General features: G+C 48.0%; 1 pseudogene; it reads left to right on the forward strand.

Annotated features, from left to right (window-relative positions):
* The first annotated feature begins 837 nt into the window (after positions 1-837).
* On the forward strand, positions 838-17,698 carry LOC119255047 (BCL2/adenovirus E1B 19 kDa protein-interacting protein 3-like; annotated as a pseudogene).
* The last annotated feature ends 57 nt before the right edge of the window (positions 17,699-17,755 follow it).

Below are 17,755 nucleotides of genomic sequence, written 5' to 3' on the forward strand. Positions count from 1 at the left end.
CTGAGAAGATGTAGGGTGGGCCCAGCTGCAGCTCCAGAGACTTGGGAGGGGCCCTGGAGGGGGTAGGGAGGACATTCAGAATCAATCTGCCCTTTTAGATCAGACCAAGACAGCATTTGATTCAGCTGCAGTTGTGCTGCTTCGGGAGCCTGCCCCTCCACCAAAGTCAGAGGGAATCTGAAGGCCTTAAGGCAAAGAGCCCCCCTCTGGGGTCACACTGCCTGCCATTTGTCGGGCCTATTGCCTGGACTCTGGATTCCCAGACCAGGACACTGCCCATTGCCAGGCTACTGCAGCAAAGACCACCTTTAAGGGGGGAATTGAGGGTGCAGAAAAGAGTCCCTCCTCACCCATGTAAGAGCCCACCTCCCAAGGCTGCGGGTGCTGCCTGGACTCCTTCAGGGTGATGAGACTTCTGACTACTGACTCAGTCCCCAAGTCTTCACACCAGCAGAGAGCCTCCTGCCTGGTTCGCTTTAGGAACTGCACAAACACCCAGGAGCTAGTTCTGAGGAGGCTCTGGGAGGGAGCAGACCCTCAATCTCGGCCATGGCAGGAACAGAGAGATGGGCCAATGAAAAGTTTTTAACCAGACTAGTTGGGCTCCAAGTATACTTGGTACAGGGCAACCCCGATATGAACAAGACAGCCTTTTCCCCTACCATACTGACCATGCAAACTATAAGCAAATATCTGATTGCCCCAGGCCTCAGTTATCTCATCTACACAATGGAAATAAGTGTTCAAGCTCCAATGCTATGTCCCGCAACTGCCCGCCTACCAGGCCTGCTGCCTGCTGCCCACCCTGACCCTAGACACTACTCCTTCCCCTGAGCCATGTCACAAACTGGGACACCCAAACTGCAGGAGACCCTGTGAGGCTCCTGGGTAGAATCACTCGATAGCAGTAATGGGGACAGGAGCAGCGCACCAGCCTCGGTTTCTACTTATAATGGAGACATGGAAAGTATCTTGTTGGCTGCCCTGCACAAATCTGGGCAGAGCAGCTCCAGGAGCTCTCATTGTGACAGCCCGCCCAGATCACAGACCCCCACCAAACACACACAGAGCTTCTGAAACAGATACACATAGTGTTGGAGGGGCAAAGCAGCTCTAGGCGGAGAAAGATTATTTTGAGAGAGGGAAAGAAGTCGAAAGCATCTTGAAGAATAACTCAGAGTGGATCTGGGATTGGTCAAGTTGGACAGAAAATATCCCCCCAAGAAACTCCTCTTCAAATGCCTCAATTGTACGCCCATTCCTAGCAGGAAAAAAGCATGAGTGTTGCAAAGAAAGGAGGCTTTTTCTCAGCCTAATTTCTAGAAGTTTTTTTCTGTCTCTGCTGCTCTCTTGTCTGCTGGCCATTGGTCAGGGGGAGGCATCTGACACCCTCCACCAGCACCTTTGGAAAAGAAGTGGAATCAGCTTTCCTCATGAAGTGGGAATTTATCTCAGAATTTGCAACACAGTTCACTGAAGAGCTGGCTTGGCCCCTGGGTGGCTGCACTGCTTGTGTTTATCTGTTCTGTAAACACTGTGCTTCTCATTAGTAAAACAAAAGAATAGATGTGAAAACCAAGTCAAACACACAGATGGGGAGACTGAAGCCCAAAAAAAAGAGAAAGACTTGCCCAACGCGAGCCAGGGCCAAATCCAGGATGAGGAGCAGGGTCTGGCTCTGCAGAGAGAGGCCCGATACTGTTATGCCCATTTTACAAAGGAGGGTGGAGGCCCAGAAAAAGGCAGAACGTGGCAGATGAACCCAAGTGTCTGTGACAGATCAGAATCCGTCTCCCTGGGATCAAGTTTCCCCATGGCTCCCCTGTGGCTACCTATGCTGGAAGGTTTCTGGTTGAAGGACTAAGATACAGAATCCTGATTCCTGTCCCTAGTGAGGGTGAATGAGTCACACTTCCTGGGGCCATCAGCTGTGTCTCCTGACTGGAAAAACCACCACATGTCCCCTGCCCCTGCTCTACGCCACCACACCAGAATTCTGGGAGGGGAGGCCTGCAAGGCTCTCATTTCCCACCCACTGTGCGTCTGAGGAGAAACTGGGCACAGAGAGAGGAGTGGCAGCTCCTACACCCCAAGTCACCCTGGCCAGGCCAGATGGGCCTTGACCCCAAGCCCTCGCCACTCTCCCCCAGGAGTCAGGAAGAGAGAGGCAGAGACAAAGGGGAGATTGTGCTAACCTGGGAAAGCCAGGCAGTAGGGGAGCAACAACTGCAGCTCTAGATTCGCTCGTCCTTCTGTCCTTCCGTGGTGCAGACGTCAGACCTCCCCTCAGATGCTGCTTCCAGCACCCACGGCCCCTGCTTTGCCTCCACAGCCTCAGAGGCCCCTGACTCAACTTGATCTCTCAGGCCTTCCTACCTTTGCAAGTGCTATTCTCTGCTTGGAATTCTGCGTCCTCCTTTTTGCCCCCAACTCTTACTCATCTTTAACTTCTTCAGCTGAGGGTTCCCTGAAAGGCTTCACAGGCCTTTCCACCCAGCTCTGCCTGCTCCCCAAGGAAATCAGACACCACTTGCTCTGGCTTCCCCAGGCCAGGTGCCTCTTACCCTCAATACTGGGCAGGTCACACCGTGATGACTCTGTATCTGCATCTGCCTCCCCCAATAGTCTGACAGCCTCTAGAAAACAGGGATAGGCTCTGACTTAATTCAACATCCCCAAGTGCAGAAAGGGCTGAACCCAAAGAATATACTCATTTATTCATCTATTCCACAAATAATGACTGAACACCAACTACGTGCAGGTCCTATTCTCTCTCCCAAGAGAGACGGCACAGAACAACACAGATAAAATCCCTGCCATGTGACCATTAGACTATGGCGGTGAGAGGGGGTGGATGATAGAGAAAATATAATAGTCCAGATAAATGTGGATGATGATAGATGCTATGAAGAAAGTGAAACAGTGTTTACTGAACCCAAAAATGCAGACAGGCAGACGGGGGATCAGACAGGTACGGTAGAGGGGGAGGTAAATTCCAGAGCCACCCACTCTCAGGTCACTCCATTATATTCCCTGCCAGGCTTTGGGGGAAGGAGGCACGTGGGCAGGAAGCCTTGGGGCCCCTGGAAGTGCCAGACTCTCTCCCACCCACAGACACACTTCCTGACTCTCCAGGAATCCCATTCAGCGACAGTTACTGAGCAGTTAGTTATGAAACAGCCACAATAGCTGCCATTAATGCTCGCCTTGAGAGTTCCATGGGCAGAGGTGGCCCCCAACTTTCACATAGTCTCTCTATAGTCTGTTGAGGAGGGGGGCTTGCCCAGGGTCACAAAGTCGTCCTTGGTCCAGCCTGGGACTTGAGCCCAGATCTGGTGATTCCTGGGTCCACCAAACCCCACAGCCTCCCAGAGCCTTGGAGAGCAAACAAGTGGTCCCGGTGATGGAAAGAGATGGATCCTGAATTTGGGTACCGATGTCTTAACCCAGCACAGTGTTGCTGAATTAGGAGGCGTCCCTTCACCCCTCTGGGTCTCAGTTTCTCTGTCTCAAGACATTAGCCAGCCCATCTGAAAGGGCTTCTGTGAGCCTCAGTTAAGATACAGAGCACAGGGCCTCCCCTGGTGGCTCAGGCGGTTGAGCGCAGTGCTGTGAAGCTGTCCGCAGCCTCTGCAGCTCTGGTTCGATACCATCCGGCCAGCAAAGGTCCCACATGGAGTGGCAGACCTCTCCTTTCACGCTCGCTGCTCCCCTCAGCAGTGAATTTCTCAGTCTGCCGGTTCTGTTCCCCGCTCTGTCTCTGGTGAATCCTCTCACACTCCCGGCATCTGGCCTGTACCCCGGTTCTTATATAAATAAATAAATAAATAAATGAATCTTTAAAAAAAAAAAAAGATACAGAGCACAACTGTTGGTGGGACCGTAGTCTAGTCCAGCCCCCATGGAAATCAGGATGGAGGTTTCTTGAAACATTAAAACTAGATCTACAATATGATCTGGCAATTCCATTTCTAGGTATCTACCCAAAGAACACAAAAACACACTAATTCAAAGGTGTGCATGCCCTCCCATGTTCACTGCAGTGCTGTTTACAACGGCCAAGTGATGGAAACCACCTCGGTCCCCAGCGACAAATGAGTGAATGAAGCTGTGGTATAGATGTACAATGGAATACTATTCAGTTATATTTAAAAAAAAGAAAAGATGAAATCTTACTATTTGCAACAATAAGAATGAAACTGAAGGGGATTTTGCTATAAACATATAATGTATATAAATCAGGAGAAGGACAAATGGAGGATGATCTCACTCGCATGTGGGAAATAAAGAAGCAAAACAAGGAACAGACAAAATTAACCAAAACAAACCCTAGAAAATCTGACTGTGGAACAAAGTGGGGGAGGGGACATAAGGGGTTGTGGTGGAAGATTATGGGTGCGTTGTTGTGGACATGGTGTGATCACTTACATCTGAAGAGGTGTGACTCTCTACCCCCAAATCATAGACAGTGTTGTAAACCAAATTTACCCCAATAAAAAAAAAATGCAAACTTTTATATAAGACACAGTGAACAAGAATTTTGGAAAATGTGGCCACTATATTACCATAAAGACCTCCAGGCCACCCTCCTTACCCCTCCAACCCTACCCTGGTGTCAGGGCCTAAGCAAGCTAGTTAACCACTCCTGGGAGGCTAGCTGCTAAGCATGCGCAGAGGCAAAAGCCTCTGTGAACCCTGATCACTTCACATCCTGCCAGACAGAAAGCCAGTGTCAAAAGCCAGGAGGGGGTTGAGGGCAGAGCTGCTAGTCTGGGGAAAGATGAATGACTGGTCAAGGGTCAGGTGTCCTGTTGGTTCATGCTGAGGCCAATATGATTCACTACCATATCCACTCCCCTCCCTTGACGGAGCCAACTGTTGCTTTCATGTTTGGAGAGGAGGCAAAGCTGGCATTTGCTCTGGGCCTACTGTATGCTATTGCTTTTTCAAGCATTATCTCATTTTAACCACTACTGAAGCACAGAAAGGGTAACTATTCTATGTTGCATATTCATTTGCTGGGGCCGCCATAACAACGTACCACAAATTGGGTGGCTCAAATTGTAAAAGTTTTCTTTCTCACGGTCCTAGAGACTGGAAATCTGAGATCAAGGTGTCAGCAGGGCTGTTTTCTTCTGAGGTCTCTCTGCTTGGCTTGCAGATGGCTGTCTTCTTGTTCATGTGACACTCTTCCTCAACGCACGTGAGTACCAAGTCTCATCTTCTTATAAGGACACCTCATGTTGGAATTAGTCCCACCCTATGGCCTCATTTTAACTTAATTAATTAATTTTAATTTCATTAATAAAGACCCTATCTTCCAAAACAGTTCACACTAAGGTACTGGGAGTAAGGACATGACCATGTGGATTTTAGAGCCAGTGAATTCAGTCTGTTAAAATGAGTAAGGAACAGAACCAGACTTTGAATTTGGGGCTTTCTGGCTCAAAAATCTACCTTTATTCTATCATACCACATTATCCTTCTCCCTCTCCCTTGAACCCAAACATTTCTCATTCACTTGCAACAGGGGAGCAAACATGTTCTGAGTGTCTGTTACCTATCAGGTGCCTTGTACCCATTATTCCGTTCAGGACAGCAGCCCTGTGAGGTGGGGACCTAGAAGAAACTGAAGTTGGGAGGAGAGAAGTATGCACACAGAAAGTTAGTGGCCAAGGCAGGGTATGAACTCGTGTGTCTGGTCTACACTCACTGCACTGCTTCTCCTTCTGGGGCAATATTCACATGACCTGACTGTCGTATGGCCACAGAGCAGCACAGCAATATGGTCTGATGGATGCTGACGAGTATGGTCAGAACACCAGCCCTGTTGTCCACCAGCAGAGGTTCCTGTTGGGTTAGGACAATTGCTAGAGAGCCAGAATCAGCTAGTGGGGCAGCCATGAACTCCTTCTAACTTAAAAGGTGCTTGGGCCTCCCTGGTGGCACAGGGGTTAAGCACAGCACTGTGAAGCTATCCACAGCCTCTGCAGCATGATCTCAAGCTGGCCATGGAGCTACCCACACGGCGCAGCAGACCTCTCCTGTCTTGCTTGCTGCTCCCCTCAGCAGTGTATTTCAGCCAGTCCACCTGTCCTGCTCCCCACTCTGTCTCTCGTGGGTCCTCTTACCCCCCACACCTCTGGCCTATATCCCAGTTCTTGTATACATAAATAAATCATTCTTTAAAAAATAAAAAAGAAGGTACTTGGCAGGGAGTCTCATTCTTTTAAAAAAAGAAGACGCACCAAGGAGTTATAATGCAGAACAGAGTGTGGGGGGCTGGAGCGTCATGAGAAAGCACACTGACCAAGCCCTTACTGTAGAGACAGGGAGGCTGATGCTCAGGGCAAAGATCTGTGAGCAGGGCCAGAGCCAAGGGTGGAACCTTAGGCTCTGGCCCCCATGATCACATCTGCCCAAGTGTCCTGACCCCGTTGGAACCAGTTTTCCATGGCACACCCCACCAGGACTGTACATGAATTCAAAGCCACTTGGTCTGCCTGTTTCCCCCTGGAGATGAGACGCCCAGAGCAGGTACCAGAGTTCCCTGGAGTGCTCTAATCTCCCTGACCTTTGCTAGACTGAGTGAGGCTGGCAGCCCTCCCTGGAGGAAATGCCTCCTCCATCCACCTATCCATGTCCAGGCCAACTGATTGTGCTGCTGACCGCAGGGCCCGGCTGGCAGGCCCACGAGAAAGAGGGCAGGACCCTCGCAGCATAATTGAAACTCCCTGCACTTAAAGTCCCCCCTTGTAAGGGAAACATGTACACACAATGGAATATTATTCAGCAATCAAAAAAGTTAAACTCATGCCATTCTCAGCAATGTGGATGGAGCTGGAAGGAATTATGCTCAGTGAAATAAGCCAGAAGGAAAAAGAAAAACATCAGATGGTCTTACTTATAGCAGGAATATAGGGGAACCTAATAAGACATCAGTGTAAAAAAAATAACAACAGTACAAAACACAACAAAGCAAAAACAGCCAATTACAAATCAGAGACATCCTGCAGGGGAGGAGGAGGGAGAGGGATCAGAGGGAGGGAGGGAGGGAGGAGCACAGGGGACTGAGGTGATGGTGCACGGGTGCCTTGGGGAAGGAAACTCTATGGGGACTGCACCTGAGGGGGTGGGGGGAAGCAAATATTGTCTAAAAAATGTAAAAAATGATAAATGTTAAAATTAAAAAAAAGAAAGAAACCAGAGAGGCTGGATTCAGGTCTTAGTTCCTCCATGAATTAAATTATTTAACATCTTTATGCTTCAGTTTCCATTTATGAAAAGTAGGAATAATAATGTTGCCTTCCAGGCAGAACTGTGAGGAACAAATGAGTTAAGACAAGAGCTGTATCTTGCCCTTTGTAAGCGCCAGCTAAGTTGTTGGCTTTAAGTTTCATTTGTTGGGGCCACTGTCACAGGTGCCCAATGCACAGAGACTGTCTTCCAGCCCCAACTCTGCCTCTTTCTCATTGTGGACCCTGGACAATTACTTGTCGTCTCTGAGCACCGGTCTGTAAAATGAGGGCATGCAGCCTCCTCCTGAGGTCACTGTAAGTCTCAAAGGTGGCCACAGCTTGAGGGTTGGGGAGCACTCTAGAAATGTCCAAGTCTGTGACCACCACCAGAAATTAAAATGAAAGCATGTGGACAGACTAGTGTCCTGTCTCCTTTTTGGTTCTGTCTTGCAGCACCAAATAGTAGGGCTCAGGGCTGGCTGGGGCAGGAAGGTTCACTGACCCCAGATAATTGCTATGACCAAGAGAGCCCTCCTTTGCGTCATTGTTATTGGATTGTCTATTCTGATAACACAAAAACCCGAAGCTGATGAACTCTCTTCACTTGCCCGAGTTCCTGAGTTCTGCCCTGAGCTGGCCTTAGGCACACAGCCTTATGTAACTGTACCCTGGTTCCTGCCCTGCTCTTCTACCTGCCTTCTCTTTCCTTCATCTTTCATCCTCTACTCCTCCTATCCAAACTCAGACCAGCTGACTTTTTCCCCTTAAGCCCTAGCTTTGAGGAAAGACTTTGACCTTCCCTGTTCCTAGGCCTGTACCTAGAGACACTCAGGATTTCAGTCTTCGGGCCAAAGGGGGGCAGTTACTATGAAGAGTGGAAACAGCTGGAACAAAGACTTAGGATGGAAGGTATTCAAGGGTTTGGCCTGAGGCCTAGCATATTGACCATTGGCTACGCTGGGGTGGGCAGGTGTGTGGTAGGAAATGAGACTGGACACACAGGCGGAACCTCACCGCCTGGTTCCTCAAGTGCATTGAGAACTTGAGACTGGCTGAGACAGGCAAAGCCCCAAAAGTGGGGCCAAAGCCCACTTGGGTTGAGGTGGGTCCAGTGTGACCCAGCACAGGGGAGCTGAAACTGAACCAGTTCTGAGTGAAGTTCTGGGCAGATGTGAATGTAGAGGAGTGTGGTCGAGCCCAGGAGTCTCAGGTACAGCAGCCAGATATTGAAATCTCCCTTTATCCACTCTCAAGTCATACAACTGCTTTCCCTCTGAGCCTCAGTTTCTCCAACTATACAATCAGACTAATAATTGTACCTACTTTGTTGTGAGCGTTCACAACAGCGATGCCAGTGATTACAACACTTGGCACACTTCCTGGCACACAGCAGGAGCCCAGTAAATATTAGTCCTTGCCCCTGCCCGCCACTCCTTACCCTTTGGTCTCAGCCCTGAGGGCAGGTATGTGAACTGAGTCACCCCTGTTATTCAGCAAGTCTTTACTGAAGGCATACATCTAGAAAGTTTATTGTGGTGGATTGTTATTTTTGATAATTAAATAAACACTCACTGAACAATTACTAGCATTACCAGTATTGGGTGATTTTGCATGTGATTCTGTTGAATCACTTCCACCACTTTGCAGGGTAATAATTTTCTTCATTTTACAGAAAAGAAAATGGAGTCTTGACAGTTCTTAAAGGAAGCAGCAGAGAAAATTCAAGTCCAGGTCTGTGTGGAGTAAGAGCTAGCACTTCCCCACTTGGCCTAGCTGTTCCCATCATCTGTTTCAGCTCATCATTTTCACAACAGCCTCCTTGCTTTGCCCACTTTCCAGAGCCTGAGGCTGTGCATAGCCAAGATACACTGCCTGGTGTTACAAAACAGCTTGGGCCTCAGAACCAGAGACTAGGTTCAAGTCCTGGCTCTTCTACTGGTAAGCTGAGTGACTTCACGTAAGTTGCTTTACATCTCTGAGCCTTGTAAGTAATAAGTGTGTACACTCCACCCAAAGCCTGACCTAAAAGCCTCTTTCTTCTCTTTATCTTACACAGGTGTGTAAGAAATGTTTTGTCCACATGACCTCACTGTGATCAAGTAAGAAAGAATTAACAAGAATAACTAATGTATATGCATATATAATAACTAAGAATAATATATATTATATATAATAACTAAGAAATAATTTCTCCTTATCTGGTCTCACAGCATCTGAAGAATGGACCTTGAGCATAATGTCTTCAGAAACTCTAAGTATCATACCTATCATTCCAGACCAATGCAAATGTCTCCAGATAGTCAAGCACTGTAGAGGTTGGGAATGAGAAACCTGGCTGGGCGGCCAAAGGAGCAGATTCTAGCATGGCTGTTCCCCACATGCTGTGTGACGTTGGAAAGATTCCTATCCTCTCTGAGTCTCAATTTCCCATTTGTTCAGTTCAGTCTGTCCCAATTAGAGAGAATCCTCCTGAAGGGTGCTTGTCCTCGTCCTCTGGCCCTAATCATTAGCAGAGATGTAGGTCTGACCAGGCTGGGGCAGAGGCTCGTCCTCTGAGCCTCCAGATAAATACGCTTCAGAAAACAATCAGATTGGGTAAACTAACTCAACTAAAGTCTCCCAATCAGAGCCTCATGACAGTAGTTTGGTTACAAAGAGAACCCCCCCACCCCCGCCACCTTTCACAAGCTCTGTATGCCCTCAGTAGGGGCCCATGGTCTCTCTGCCCTCAGTCCCCACACTGGCAGGCCCTGGCCTGAGAAGTCAGAAAAAGAGCTTGGTCAACTTGCTTGAAATCATGGCCGGGATGTGATAGAACTGAAATATTCTCTGGCCCCATGTGTCTACATGCTATGAAGCCAGCCACTATATTTCCATCATCCCAATGTCCTATGACTTTGATTGTAAGTGTATGTTCCAAACATCTGGTTGCTCTTCCTTCCTAATACCATGGTGCTGTTATGCTTCTCTCATTAAGTCCGTGCTAACATTCATTAAGTCTAAAAGCCCAATCTTCTACAAATCATCATGGGGTACCTACTATGTGCGAGGTCCTGAGCTCAATGCTGGGGACACAGCAACAAGCACAACATGGTCCCCAGACCCACAGAGCTCATAGTTGCAGACAAAAAATATAAGCATAAGTCAATTATGACAGAGCGTGGCGAGCATCGTGACAGAAGCAGCAGGAGTTGCAGGAGCACCAGGCAAGAGAGCGAGACCCATATCAGAGGGAAAAAAGTTCTCCTGAATTGCTGTCTGCTTAGCTGCAACTGGAGGAAGCAAGGGATTTCAGCTAGTGTTCCAGTTAGAGAGAAAATCAGTGGTTGCATTTGTCTGGAACGCAGAGATACAGGCCAGCAGTTGAGTCAGGAAAGGTAGGGTGGGGCCAGCTTGCACAGGGTTCTTCATGGTAAACAATTGTAATTCCATCCTAAAGGCAACAGTTATGGGAAGATTTTAAACCAGGGAGAGACAAGATCAGTAAAGCATTCAAAAGATATCCTCAGACTGCTCCAAAGAGCTTGGTCTAGAGGTGATGATATGCAGGCAGGGAGACCTCACGTAGGTCACTTCCATGGTCAAAGCAAGAAATGCAATCACCTGGACTAGGGTCAGGTGTCACAAACAAAGGAGAGGACAGGTTTGAGAATCTCAGGGGCACACAGCCGGTGAGGGCAAGAAAAAGACGTTTGGACAAGTTCCAGGTCCCTGGTTGATACACCTGGGTGTAGGGGGGCCACCTTTCCCCAAGATGAGGACTTGGGTGGGGCAGGTTTGTGGGTGCGAGTTAAACCTTTGATTTAGGCAAGTTGGATGTGAGGCCTAGGGGACTCTCAAGTGGAGGGGATGAGCAGGCAAGTAGCCAGACAGACTGACATGAGAGATGATGGTTGGCGATACAGACACATTCTTTGGCAGCTGGAGGCATGGGCAGGGGCTGGGTGAGAAGCCCAGGAGATGGATGCAGGATGAGAGTAAGGGTACAGAGCAGTCACAGATGGCTTGGGATCAAGCCAGCAAAAGAGATCAAGAAGGAGCAGCTAGTTGTACAGGGAGAAAATGAGGAGGGAAGCGGAGGGGAGAGCTGGCTGTGACAAGTGTCACGGGTGATTGCTGGGGAGAACTGTGGCAGCTTAGCAGTAGCAAGGGTTTTGCAGAGGGGAGGAATGAAGAGGGAGAAAGTGGAAACCATAAATCGAGACTGTCAGTTAAGAAGTTTAATGGATGCAAGGCAAGTTAAGTGCTTGGTATTTTCTCAGTGAATGTTCAGTCAATATTTCTAAGTGGATATTTCAGAGGAAGACTTGAGAGGAGAGAGAGAGAGCAGTGCCAGTAGAGCAACGAGACAGGAAGAGATATTCTTTCCTTCTTTTGATCTTTTTGTTTGAACAGAGGAGATAATAAAACAGAGGTTCTCAAACTGCCTGCTATGGAATCTAAAATCAATTACCAGGGTTGTCACCACCATTGTTATTTCTAATTGAGGAGACCAAGGTAGAAAATAAAAGGTCAGAAAACAAAATAGAAGAATGTATTATCTCTATTGTCCTGTCAAGCTTTTGTTTCGTGTGTGTGTGTGTGTGTGTGTGTGTGTCCAGTTGTGAGATAATATAATATTCTATGAACTTTCATCAAAATAGTATCTGAAAATCAGTTGCTATAACTTGTATGTTTGTAGACAGGAGTGATTCTGGCAATTAACTTCTATGGGGATATCATTCTTTACCTCTGTTTGTAATGGCACAGAAAGCAATAAATTGAGTACACTGCCCTTTGCAGATAACATAATCATGCATCCAAGCTTGATAACAAAGTTCCCCAGGGTTCATTTGCCCTCAAGGACCAGTGTCAATGAGACCACTTTCCCTAGAGCGGGAGCTATAATTATGAGCCAAGGAGACCATGGTCAGGGAGACTGTCACCTGGAAATTTCCCTACAAATATGTAATTAAGAAGCTGCTCTTGCTTATTAACAAATTATTAATATGTTATTAATAAGCTCTTCTTCCCAGGTCAATTGGTGACAAAGCCAGTAGTGGAACCCCAAATCCCCAGTTGGGGACTCTACTGCAGAGTGTGGTGGTAGGACCCCATTTGCTCCACGTTAGGGAGACAGGACCAGGAGGAAATTGTGACTCCTGGAGCCCAGTACCAGCCCTAACATGAGTCAGAGACTCACAGGTAAACATCTGCTGGATGGATGGACAGATTAAACCCAACAAGACAAGTGGATGGAAGGATGCATGAATGAAAAATATGTAGTTACAGTAGTGATAGAGAGAGATTAAAAAGGGCTCTTGACTGGGAGTCTAGAAAAGTTTATGCTCGTTAGCTCTGTGACCTTGCACAAGCCACTCTCCCTCTCATAAGGAAAAGGAGGACAACAACAGGATATTGTCTGCTATCTGACCCCTGCCAGCCCCCAGCTCCTGTGGCGGCAGGTGTGTTACCTGCCATCAGGTCTTAGTTCCTGAATGCAGGGAGGGGCAGAGGTTCTGGGTTCACATGAAGACTGGAAGCCAAGGTAGAGAAGGGCTTCAGGTGCGGACCCAGTCTCCTGGCAGGAGACCAGTTCTGGCAGCTGCTAGGAAACAATTTGTTCCTGCCCTCTTGCCACTGCCACCACTGCCAATCTGGGAAATTTGGAGGTTGAGACCTTGACAGATTTGACCAAAAGTCTTCTACCATTTTGTAAGCCAAGGTCTCCTGTCCCAAGGGCTGAAGAGCTGAAAGGCTGCTGCTGAAGGAACCTCCTCTCTATTGTGCTCCTTCCCCCACCAAAGGTCAAAGCCAACTTCTTCTCTTTCTCTTTTTTTTTTCTCTGCAAGGAGAAAGAAACTACGTGCCTCCCAAATCCTCCATGCCCCACACAACTGATGAATATTAATGCCCCACACTGTGGTCTGAATGAAATGAGGAATTGATGAATATTAGCTGCCTGAGCTATATGCTCAGGTTTCTGCCTCAGTTTCTCTGTCCAATTTTACAAATGTTTTTCCCATACTGTAGAAGGCCTTAATAAATCACAGTAGTGGTAGCTAATATTCATCAAGTCCTCACTACATTCAGGCACTCTTGTATACATTCTATATGAGCTCATTCACTTAATCCTTACAACAATCTTTGAGGAAGGGACTATTTCCCTCACTTTACAGATAAGAGAAATAAGGCAGAGAGAGTAGTTTAAGGTCTATCTACTCTGAGAGTCATACCACAGCAATTTGGCTCAAAAGCCTGCACCTCGCCAAAATGAAAGAATGAATGAATAATCTGGTTCATGATAGAGGTAGTAGCCCCCCTGTGGCGTGGAAGCACAGAGGAAGGGCTTCTTCCTGTGGTGGAGGTAAGGGTTGGGAAGTTCAAGGAAGCTTCCTGGAGGAGGTGGCACTGAGCTGAATGTTAATTGATAACCAAAAGACTGAATAGAGCAGGGGCCATTTTTGTAAGGGAACTGCGGGGGGGAAAAGACATTGAGATAGGAACGAGCTGCCAGAACCCCAAACTCAAAAGCCGGGAATCTTAGGGCATCAATCTTAGCATCAATCTTAGCAAGAGGCAGGGCTGGTGAAAGGAATGCACAAAGGTAACAACCAAGAGCATCCGGCTCAAAGGAAGGGAAATATGGTAAGTGGAAATGTCTTTGTGAAGGAGGCGGCAGAGCTCAGAAGACAGCAAGGACTACACAGTTGGTGGCCTGGCTGAGAAAGTCATTCCAGGCAGGGGAAAAGGCATGAGGTGGAACAGTGGGAGAGAAATATTTAGGGAAGCATTTGATTTGGCAGAAGAGAGGCATGTTTGTCACCCAGTGACTGCTGAGACAACAGCAAAGCCCAGGCATGGAATTCTGCCCTGTAGAGGAAGCGGCTAGCTTATCTCAAAGAACCAGTTCTAAGTTCTACCCGTGTGACCTTGGGTGAGTGATTTCTGAGTCCCAGTTTCCACATCTGTAAAATGGAAGTGGTAAGTGACCATCTATGAAGTTGGGTCAGATGCTTAAAATGACTGTGTGTGGGGAAGGGCTTTGTAAGCCCAAAGGTATTCTGCCATGTCCCCTCACCCCCATATGACATCAGAATCACCAGAGGAGCTTATGGAAAAAATACAGCATGCCCCAGGCCAGCCCATATCTGCAGAATCAGAGTGTGCTTAGACAGGCATCTTTTTCTACCAATTATTCTTTTCTCTTATTTCTTCACATGGTCCTGGTGCTCTATTAACTTTAGATCTGCCAGCTTTTGATAGCTGGGGAGAAGAAAACAGAGTAAGAAAAATATTTGGGGATACCTGGAAGTTCAAAGAAATACATTGGATTTGGAGAGTTTCTGCTTGGGGTTTGACAACTAGGATAAGGGGAGAAAAAGAAAGGCATCTTCACTTTTCTAAAAGGTGAGAAATGAACAAGGCAGCCAAAGGGACTAATGGGCGAATTCTAAGAGGACCTCAACCAAACACCTTCAGTCACACTGAGGCTGGCCAGACAAAGTGGTCAAAAGTACTCAGCTCCCTACAGCTTGCAACACATCTTTATTAATCGATCTGTCCTTCTTATATCCCTGTGAGGTAGGACTTCTCATTTATCCCTATTTTACAGGTAGGGAAACTGAGGCTCAGGAGGAGCAACTGACCTACCCAAAGGCCATGGACAGGCCGAGGTAAAGCAATGATTTGCACTTTCAACTCTCAGCCTCCAGGGTTGCTCCACTCTGCCACATTGTGCAACTAGCAGAAGGCACACAGGTGCTCTATTTATCTAGCTCTGCAGAGAACATGCTGTGTAACCCTGAAAAAGATCTCTTGCCCTCTGGGCCTTACCACTGTCATTGTGGGTGGGGTAGGGATTTAATGATAGAGTGATCTTTTAGCAGTCTGTTTCTAGCGCAGTTCCTGGCCTGGCATATGACAATAGCCACAAGATTGGTAGAGAGGATGGTGAAAATGAGAATGCATATGTACAAAGGGTATGGCAACATTATAGAAGGAGGGACCAACTTTGCTAGGCAGAAGGTTTGTGGGGGCGTAATTTGACAGAGACTTGAAAAATGCAAAGGCATCACCCTCTTTCTTCTTCCTCCACCTAGTATCCATGGGACTAGAGGAGTAGGGCTTAGGATATGTAATATGAGGTGGCCAGAAATGAGGCTGAAGAGAGGGGTTGGGGCTGGGGTAGGGGGGCAGCACATATCCTAGGGGCCTTGAATACTAAGTCAAAGAGTTGGTTTTAAAAAAATTTTTGTTTATATATTTTTTGCATTGTTCTTCCTTTTTGTACTAGTGTTTAGGTTTTGCCATTGAAGGGCTTTAAGGCAGCAAATGTCAAGATGCATTTTGAAGATTTGCAGTTTAGAAAGATCCATTTTGCTGCCCTGGGGACAACAGACAGGAGAGGTGCCTGAAGGCAGAGAGAACTTTGACCTGAGGCACAGTGGGTCCAGCTAGCGTGTCCTTATCTAAAGCTCCTGTAGGTAATCTCCCAGTTAGGAAGATCAGGGGAAATGGTTAAAATGGAAGTGCTCAGACACTGAGGTCAGCCACTGGCCAAGGTGTGAAGAGCTGTTTCTGATGCTTATGTGAAGTGAGAGGCCCTTTAGAGAATCTGGCCCAGCTGGCTGGGCCCTGCACACAAAAAGAGTAGCAGGAGTTAGCATCCCTGAGTTTCCTGGAAGCTGAGTATTTGTCTGTTTCTCTGATGCTAACTGGGTTTGAGCCTCACACCACAAGCCCATGTCCAGGAGAGGAGGATGAAAGTCCCCAGGACAGGACCAAAGGAGATTCATTGGAAAGAGAGCCCTCCCCTACAGTAGGGGAGCTGGCTGATAGGATACCTGGGCCAAAGGATCAGAGCTCATTCTTGACTCAGCCTCCCAAGCCTGCTGGTTTTCCAGATTCTAAAGCAAACCCTGTGGGGAGATGTTTCAGAGTGCTAACACAACAACACAATGGTGCTTCCTTGTGGGCCACACTACTACATTACTAAGTTACCTCCTTGACTCCTCACAAAAGCCCTTTTTGCAGTTGTTAGGCAAGTTAGGTAACTGGCCTAACAAAGGTTATCCAGAGCCTGTAAGAGGTGGCAGAATTACCTAGGGAACCTGAACCCAGTACAAGGGAGGGGGGGAGAGGGTTCACCAAGTAAAACAGGGTAGAGGGTTCAGGAAGTAGGAAGACTTAATCTTCTGGAGAGCCCCAGGATGTAGAGACACTGATGCAGAGTTGAATCTCAGCAGCCAGTTTATGAAGCCCCACTGTGAAGAGGTGGCAGGAGGCAAAGGAGCCAGCGGCATGATTTCAAAGACTGTTTGAAAGAGCAGGTTGGACTCTGTTGACCCCTGCTGGTCTCCCAGTTCTGGCAGCTGGGTTTCTAATTGGGGAAGGAGGATGGGCTGAGAAAAAAGAGGGGAGTTCTTCCTGCTCCCCCACTGATAAGACGGATCAGGTCTTCTCCTTGCACCGCCTTAACTGGCAGGGTCCTCAGATCTCAGCCCAGGTGAGTTGTCAGGACCACCCAAGAACTTGGGGGAGTGGGGCTTGGAAGAAGATTCTGTTCTCTAGGCAGCAGATTTGATTTTGCTGCCCCGAGGACCAGAATAGTGACCTCTGCTTCCCCCTCCTTCCCCAGGCAGACAGGCAGGCAGACACATATACACAAGCCCAGGCAACTTTTTTTTTTTTAATTAAAATATTTAAAAAGTAATAAGAAGAGACGGAGCAAAAAGACTGGGTGTGCAAGTCTGGGCTACCACAGGGGGAACATTGCCCAATCTCTGTTCCCAGAGGGCCACTTTACAGCAGGAAGAAGTTCCTGGGAGGTCCAGGGTTCAAGATCAAAGTCTCCCTCAAGCAGCTGGCCAAATGCCTCTGAGATTCCCCAGGATTCCCCTCATCCTTCACAATGCCTGGATGTATAGAGGGGGAGTCAAATTCACCCCCCCTTCTAGGGAATGCATCCACCAGGCTATTCTCCCTTGCACCCCCATGTTCAAAAGTTTTCTGGATGCTTTCCTGCCCTTTTTACCATAAAGAGGGGTAGGAAAGGCTGGGCTGACTGGGGAGGCACAGACAAGCTGCTGCCTGGTCTCACAGTTTCTTGAAACTGAACCAGAAGTAGATGGTTCTTTCCAGAAAAAGTAAGTCTGATGCCTTCCCCCTCCTCTCCTGCCAGCTCTTCTGCCTGAACCCTCTCTCCTCTCTGCTGCTTCATCTTTCAACCAACCTTTCTCTGATTCAGATCCTTGGTCTTCCTCTTGCTGAGCTCTCTAGACCTTTCCCCGTTTTTTTAAAATGAGGGTAATGAATTCGATAAGAGGGAATAGCGTCTCTCTCTGTGTCACAGACACCCCCCCCCCCTGCCCCCAGATGTTCTGGACCGCGAGGCCATCTGCCGAGACTCTCGAGGAGGGGGCGGGGATCTGGGCTCCAGGAAGCTGGAGCGAGACCCACTGAAGAGGGCGTACTTTTGAGACGCTCCCTGGGGCGGGCCGCGAGCGCGCCAGGAAAGGCTGGCGCTTTGGCGACAC

The sequence above is a fragment of the Talpa occidentalis genome, unplaced genomic scaffold (assembly GCF_014898055.3).
Source record: "Talpa occidentalis isolate TD23 unplaced genomic scaffold, MPIMG_talOcc4v2.1 talOcc4.3, whole genome shotgun sequence".
Classification (NCBI taxonomy): domain Eukaryota; kingdom Metazoa; phylum Chordata; class Mammalia; order Eulipotyphla; family Talpidae; genus Talpa; species Talpa occidentalis.